The sequence below is a fragment of the Dasypus novemcinctus genome, chromosome 3 (assembly GCF_030445035.2).
Source record: "Dasypus novemcinctus isolate mDasNov1 chromosome 3, mDasNov1.1.hap2, whole genome shotgun sequence".
Lineage (NCBI taxonomy): Eukaryota > Metazoa > Chordata > Mammalia > Cingulata > Dasypodidae > Dasypus > Dasypus novemcinctus.
The window spans coordinates 32,263,334-32,271,786 of NC_080675.1; positions in this window are offsets into that span (position 1 = coordinate 32,263,334).

The window sequence follows — 8,453 nt, forward strand, 5'->3', positions numbered from 1 at the left end:
ATATAATAAAGGGGAGGAACTGGGGGGAGGGCAAAAACATAAAGGGCAAGTGTGAAAGACAATGACTTGAGAGGTGGTGGGGCCGTCATGGGGTCAGAGCCTCTGGGGGCTGGGCTGCAGAGGAGCTGGGGGAGTCCCTCCCCCCTCCCGGCAGGAGGGCCTGACCCCAGGAAGAAGGGGCCCCCAAAGCCTGAGCCAGTCGCCCTGTCAGGCTGGAGTCAAAGTCCTGACTTGGGAGCATTCGTCAGCTCAAGTGCTTTCCATGAAAGTTTCCATTCCTTCTGCCAAATCAGGAGGCAGGGAGAGAGCAGAGATTTCCTAGCTCAGGGGCCAAATAAACTTCTTGGGGGACCCACAGAGGTCCCGGAGGGAGTCAGAAATCTGTGCCGGATGCTCGCAGGGTCCCGTGGGCTCAGTCCCACCAGGGAAGGGGTTTTTGAAAGGCCAGGGAATGACATTCCCAACAGGACAAGTATGTGCCCCATTCTGAAAGGCTCTGGGGTGGCTGGGGTCTCTGAACCTTCCAGAAAGATATTCCAGGAGATCAAATGGTCTTACAGACGCTTCCTAGGAAGTGAGCCCCACTCTTCGGGATCCTGAGGGGTGTCTAAGAAGAACTGCCTGCCCCAGTTTCTGCCAAGTTTTTAGGAAGCTGGGCCACAGGGCAAAGTTTCCATCAGTTTGAAGTCATGGAAAAATGACAGCTGTAGGGGCTGAACAGCAGTTAGCCAGGTGAGCACCTGATCACCCCAGGACTCCTGTCCCGCCATCTGGCTTGGAGTGCACGGGGTCATCTGCCTTGATGTGCTGCATTGCTGGTGCCCAGTATTTTCAGCAGGCTTGCAGGTTCCCCCTGAAAGAGGGTCGTGTGTGGTAAAGAATAGGATTTGGTACTTCATAAGCCTAAACCTTCCTGCCCCTCTCCCCTCTTTTTAAATGAAGGTATCTTTCCTCCTGAGTCTAGATCTAAACCATCTCTCTCCAAGTTAATAAAAACTATGAGAATGGGATGATATCAAAACTGTTGAAGTAAAAAGCCAGTTTAATATGTAGCCCCTCAAATATTTCCGTGAGTAGCCTGCCATTGGAATAGAAACACCAACTGGGGAAAGAAGCTTATTCACCCTGAATTTCGGGGCTCCCACAGTTGGATAATATCCCACCTGATATTAGCAAGATCTTCCTAAATATTGACTGACTGATTGAATGAGTGAATGAATAAATGATGTCTAAGACACCTATCATTTTTTTTTTAATTTTTTTATTTTTTATTGACTTTGTAATAATATTACATTAAAAATATATATGTGAGGTCCCATTCAACCCCACCCCCCCACCCCCCCCTCTCCCCCACCCCCAATAACACTCGTTCCCATCATCATGACACATCCATTGGATTTGGTAAGTACATCTTTGGGCACCTCTGCACCTCATATACATTGGTTCACATCATGGCCCATACTCTCCTCTATTCCATCATGTAGGCCCTGTGAGGATTTACAATGTCCGGTGATTACCTCTGAAGCACCATCCAGGGCAGCTCCATGTCCCGAAGACGCCTCCACCTCTCATCTCTTCCTGCCTTTCCCCATACCCTTTGTCCATTATGTCCACTTTTCCCAATCCAATGCCACCTCTTCTATGTGGACACTGGATTGGTTGTGTCCATTGCACCTTTATGTAAGACACCTATCATTTAAGTCACTCCTGTGGACTGACACTATCTCTAGAATGTATTATAAGAGTGCCCCTAGGAAGGTACAGATTTTGTAATGGGCCTTTGGGCCAGTAATTTGAGTGGTGATTATCTACCCATTGTTTGGTCTGAGAACCACTGGGCTTCTGAGGCCACCAAGCCCTCCCCTTGAATTGAGCCTGGAGGCTGGCCACACATGGGGTTCTCGGCCAGTTTAGTTTTGGAAAAGTGAATAACCCTGCTTAGAGACAGGGTTCTGGAGAAACTTCTGAGCCAACAACCAGGGTTAGGGCCGCTTGGGCACACATTCCCTGTCAGGCAGGCTTCTTACCAGAGAACCCTTTCTCCTCTCTTGCAGACTTCACGATTTGCTCCCTCCTCAAATGCTCCAGCTGTGTCCCTTTGGATTTTGGCTGACTCCTCCCTGACTTCTGGCAGAAGCTCGGCCCCCTTTCTCAGGCATGAGTCTTTCTCTCCATGGCTGCAGCCTCTTCTAGAACATCCCACCTCTAGTCCAGCACCTTGTCTGTGGTGAGTGCTCCTCCTTTTTGACAAGCTGCAGTGTCTTGGTTGTGGTTTTTCACCTCCAGGTGGGTTTCTGACTCATTCCACAGTTACAACTCAGCAATCCCAACAGAGCCAAGCCCTGGATGGACCCCCTCTAAGCTGCCCCGGGGGTCTGCAGGGGCTTGCTGGTAGCCAGCAGGCATCTCTCTGGCCACACAGGGCTCCCTGGAAATGCTGGTCATCACTGGGAGAGACCACAGCCCTTAGCTTTCAGGAGGCTCCTAACTGCCTCAGTCTCTTGTCATAAGGTTTATCCAACTCAAGGGCCAGGCCGACTGGTCTACCCGGAGCAGAGCCACACACACACACACACACACACACACACATGCACGCACGCACGCACACATCCTGAACCTGCCTTACCTGACTCAACTCAGACTCCTTGGGTTGGAATCTTGCCTCTTCCACTTAACTTGTGGAAAACTTTGATCAAATTCCTTAACTTCTCTGTGCTTACTTTTCCTCATCTGCACCACGGAGCGTGTAAGTGCTACCTCCTAAGGATGACACGAGGACTAAATGCTGAGAACAGTGCCTGGCACAGGCGAGTGCTCGATAAACGCAACGGGCCTTATTATCAACTCACGTGGCACTCCACACTCATCCTGGAGGTGGCCCCTGTCCACCCCAGCCACAGTACTTAAGTTGGCTTTGGTTCTTTTCCAAAAACTAGAGGTGGCAGCAGAGCAAGTACCTAACCAGGAGAAGTGCCCGGACCTGTAGTGTCTGGCCAGAGGTCAGAGGTCAGAAAGAAACTTTTGGGGTGTTGGTGCGAGAGCCCAGAGGATCCTGTTCCTCTCCCCCTGACCATGCCTACCACTGAAACAGCCAGGTCCACAACACATACAGCCCTCCCTCAACTGCCTGCCGCCTTTCCCGAGTGTGCCAGGACGTGCCACTCTGTAGCCAGCCAGAACACGTTGTGGTTTTTTTTGACATTTTTAAATGACCAAAATACCACTACAACCCCAATTCTTTACCCCATGGCATCATGAGCTCTACCCACTCCTTCCCACGGCACCTCCGACTCCTCTGCGGCTTCTGAGTTCTCCTTCCTCCATGCGGATGAGCCTGTCCCGAGGGCAGGAGCCTCATTTTGCAGCACTCCTTGTCTGTGTGGTCCACCTGACCCTCAGCGCGTCTACCTCAGCCTCCTGTCCTTGCCTTAAGATTCTGTGACCTCATCTCAAGCACCGACTCTGCGCGCGCAGCTGCCATGTGCGTTTCCGCGTTACAACCTATGGTGGTGGTGGTGGGGGACGTTTAGTATCCCCTCATACAGAGGAAGTGACCGAGACTCGGAAACGTTGACTTTTCCCAAGGTGTTGCGCCTGGCATGAGATGGAGCAGAGTGTGTCCCCACGCAGGGGAGATGCCAGCAGAGGGAGGCCCCGGCAGTCCCTCCGTGCCTGCTCCTCCCCTTGCTCGGCACGTCCCGACTCCTTTGGGCCTGGCATTCATTAGTCCAGGCACAGCAAGGTGACTTTACACTGTTCACAGGGGCCACTGACGATCGCCCCCCTCGCCCCCACTGCGTATCCATTCATTTACCTTTCAGAGTTCCCAAACACGGAGGGGTGGCCAGGGACCCGCAGCCCAGGAGGAGCCTGCATTTGTTTTATCTGGAATGAAAAATCTATGTGCTTGGGGATAGACCAACATACAACACATCGGTGCAGCGGATCCATTCATCACCTCCCGCTGGGACACAGGAGACTGGGGGTGGCCGCCCTGGGCTGCCAACATGGACAGGCTGGCTTCAAAGACAAGGGCGAGGGCGTGCGGGGCACTGCCGGCCAGGGCCTGCCTTCTGGAGGACATTGTACAGGCAGGGGGCAGGGGGCACAGCTCAGTGCTGCTGTTCCCTTGCAAGGGAGGAGGAAGCAGGCAGGAAGGGCAGCAGGGCCCCCTCCAGGGATGCCCCCAAAAGGCTGTGCTCCCCATGAAGCATATGCCCAGCCCTCTTGACCAGGACCCCCCTTTGCCAGGAAACTCACCAGGCTCAGCGGTTGGCGACCTGTCTGCAACCCCCTCTGAGGGTCCTAAACCTTCTTAGGGGAAGGGGGTGGGTGCCAGAGCAGGAGGCCTAACGGGCGGCCAGGCCACCAGGTCAAAGGCCCAGCCTCCCCCTCTGAATTTATTCCGTTTTCTTACCCCGAGAACTTCCACCCTGCTGGTGGGAATGTAGTGTCCCTTAAACAATCTCCTGCCGCTGCAGTCCTGGCCTCACTGCCCTCCCTCCCTGTCTTGCCCAATTCCTGCTCCTTCTGTTCTTCACCGTCCAGCTCAAGTGCGACCCCCTCTGTGTCCTCCCAGAGCGCCCCCAACAACACTTCTCATCCAGGTCACCTAGCTCATCTCACTCTGCTTAGAATTGTGTGCTGTCTTCTCGGGTGTGTTTGTGTTAGGCTAGAACAAGGTTGTGACAATAGGATCGTTACCATTTAGTGAGCACCTACTGTGCGCGTGGTCCTGTGTAGAGCACCGACCTGATCTGCACTGCCTTATGTAATCCTTACCTAACAGGCGGGGACTATTTCCCCCATTTCACAGTCCAGGAAGCTGGCAGTGGAGAGGTCCTTGGTCAAGCCCAAGGTCACACAGTTGGGTCAGAGGTGGAGTCAGGATTTGAACTCCAGGCTGCCTGCCTTGAAAGCCCGTGCTCTTAGCCTCTGTTTGACCATCTCTGCCACGGCCTGGGCCTGCCTCCCCTGCCTGTGGCATGGGACTAGAGGAGGGGCATTTCCACCAATCGCCCAGCTGCAGGGTGACAATGGGCCTGCACTGCTGCGGGCACCCTTGGGTGCTCTTTCCAGGTCTGCTCTGGGCTGGTGTCTCCTCCTCCGTCTGAGTTAGGGCAACTGGGAGATTCCCCAGTTGTTGGATGGAATCTATGGGGCTGGTTAAATCTTCTGTTTGTCTTTCCTTGAGGACAGGGTTTCAGGCAGGAAGAGGAAGATGTGGGGCAAGGAAAGGAAGAGGAGGCTGAAGAGTCTGGAAAAAGTCTCAGAGCCGGGTGGCCCCAGAGCTCTTGCTGGCCACGGACCTTGCCGTCTCTTCCTAGTCTCGGTGGTTAAGCTCCCTCTGGCCTTGCATCTTCTTTTCTTAGAAATTGGGGCTAGCGATGCCTGATCCCAAACCTGGAAGGGGAGGATTGAAGATACCTCTACAATGCTGGGAAGTTCCAAGCATGTAATTAATCTATAATTTCTCAGAGTTAGCATTTCATATTCTTTGATGAAAAGCAACAGAAGCTGTCTCTGTCCACCTTGAGCAGAAAAAGAATTTGTTGAAATGATATCAGGTAGCCCCCAAAATCAAAGGAAAGACTAAAGAAACTAGGGTGGTTCTGGGGGCACAGTCACCAGGATAAACTCCAAGCAATTTCCTAACTCTGCTTCGTTATGCTCAAAGGCCAGTCCCCAGAAAAGACGAAAGGCTCAGCCTGGGTCACATGACCACACCCTGGGTGGTGGGAGGTGGGGGGACCCCTGAGGTTGATGGTCCCACCAAGACTGCACACAACAGGGGAGAAGTAATTCCTCCAGAATAAATTAGAGTGCTGTTACCAAAAGAAAGAAAGAGAGAGAAAGGAGGGGGGGAGGGAGGGAAGGAAGAAGAGGGGGTGGGAGGGATGGAGGGAGAGAGGAAATGGATGTTGGGTAACTACACTTTAAAAGTAAAAAATGTGTTAGGGATATGGATTTGCCATATTTAAAAAAAGACTCTGGAGGTCATGAGGCTCTTGGGGGACCTTCTATGGGTGCAGGCGTGGGACTCCTTAATCCCTGCTCACTGGGCTCACAGGTTGGACCAGCCAACCAGAGGAGAAGGTGGAGCGCATGGCCTAGCATAGGCACACCTAGGAGAGGGGCCAAGCCGGGCTGTGAGCGCCCACCTTGCCTTACGACTCTACAATTTGGAGGCACATCTTACAGGCCAGGGGTTCTTAACCAGGGGCCCATGGAAGGATTTCAGGGGTTCCATGAGCTTGAATTGAAAAAAAAATCAACTTATTATCTTTATTTTCTCTGACCTCTAACTGAAATCCAGCATTTCCTTCACTTATGAATGTATGCGATAAATAAATTACAGTCGTATTCATTTCGCCTGACTGGCAAAGGGGTCTGTGGAACAAGAGGTTAAGAACCCCTGTTACAGGCTGAAGTGATGAGCAATGTATTCGAAGCTTCACTGGCAGAAAAGAAGACACTGGGTTCTCACTCACGGGGCATATTTCCATGAACAGCATGAGGGACTCTGATGAAATGCTGTAGCAAGCTGAGAACACTGTCTTTATGGAGCTTACTTTCTAATGTAGATGAGACGGATCATAGAAAGACAGTGACCAAGCACTTAATGGAAAATACCTGGGTCACACTTTTGCCACCATCATCAAAACAGGTCTCCCAACAACTGTTCTAACTCTTACGTAGCAAGGTGGCCAGGAAGTTAGATCTGTCTCCTCTGCTTGCTGGGATGACATAATACTCCCAGCAATTTCCCCTGAGTTGTTTTAGCATCTGCTATGTGCCCAGAACTGTACTGGTGCCAGGAGGGCAGGCAGAGAGGGTGGTTATAGATATTCCTTCCTAACAAATGTGAGGTAGGCATTATTATTCTTACTTTAAAGAAAACTGAGGGTTAGAAAAGCTAAATAATGTGCTCAAGTTCACTCAGCCAGTAAGTGGCAGAGCTGGGATTTGAGCCCAACTCTCTGACTTCAAAGCCAGAACTATTTCCATGCTAGCCCATACATCTCACACCAAAGGAGCCAAGCCTGTGGACTTGCAGCAGCTAAATGGCAAGGGTCAGGGGAAAGTAGCTCTTTGAGTAGAAATTTACAGATGAACAATATCTTTCCAGGAGTTTCTGTAGTGGAAAGAGGAAGGAAGAAAAAGGAATAACTGGAGAAGTTTCTCCAAAAGGAAGTGCTTGCTGGAGGCAATTAGAGAGGAATTCTAACAATCATCTCACACCAGGACAGATGTGGCCACTGCCACAGGCGGGACTATTGGATCTGAAATGATCCACTTTCAGAAGCTGTGATGTTCCCCCAGCCTGGTGTGAGGGAGTGAGAGAGCAGGTCTAGGGTAAGGAAGTTTCAACCCCACCTCTCCTGGGGTCAAAATATCTCCTCTTCAACCTCTTTCTTCATTCAGTAAAATGCTGCTGTGACAGCCTAATAACCAGAATCTAACACAATCTTATGATAGATCTTGCTACTTTTCAGACACAATAAAGACATACCATTGAGAAGGGCTGAACTGGAAATGGATTCGAGAATCACCTTTACTCCAGCTGCGCTTGGGAGGCCAGGAGCAGATTAAGAAGAACTCCAAAGATTGTTCCATTATCCTTGATGTGTAAGTCAGAGAAGACTAGAGGAAGCAACTCCAAGTCATCCTCAGACCAGAGTAGGGTGGTGTCTAATTTAATGATCACATTGGGCAGAGAAAGCCAAACTGACTGCACTGGAAGTGATGACAGCAACAGGGGAGAGGCAAAGATAGGCGAAGAGAACGCATTCAAGGAGAAGTGCTTGAGAAGAAGCTAGCAGATGCTTAGACCTTTCTAGAACACGGTGCAGTGAAGCGACCTCCCTTTCCTACTCATCCAAATTTATCCATAGCTTTACCCATTCCTCCTTTCCCACATCTACCCTCCCTCCCCTTTTCAGATAAATCACTATTTTTCCTCCTGCCCAAAGTGAACAGCACCATCTGGGCCCTGCTTCCAGCTCATCAAGCATCCTCCAGGACTATTTTCTATCAATTCTCCCCTTGCTTGCCACTATCTTCAATCCTCTCCAATGACTTCTTCCACTAAAGTCATAAAAACTTTCAAGTCTCCTCCATTCTCAAATCAAAACAAAATTACATTCCACTGGGCCGCTCCTTTCCCTCAGTCTATTTCCCTTCACTATAAAATGTCACCCCTTGGACCATGGCTCTTGCTTTTAGATTCTTATTGAAGTCTTCCTCTTACATGTCACCATATTGATAACCAGTAATTGTGTCAAACTCAGTGTCCTCAAAACTCATCTTCTCCTATAAATTCACTCTTCTGCCTGTGTTCTTTTTCAATTAATGATCCCACCATCCTCCTGGTCCCCCAAACTGGGAACCTCCAAGTCATCCTTGACTCTTCCCCTTCTCCTGCCCTCCACACCTAACTAGCCACCACCACA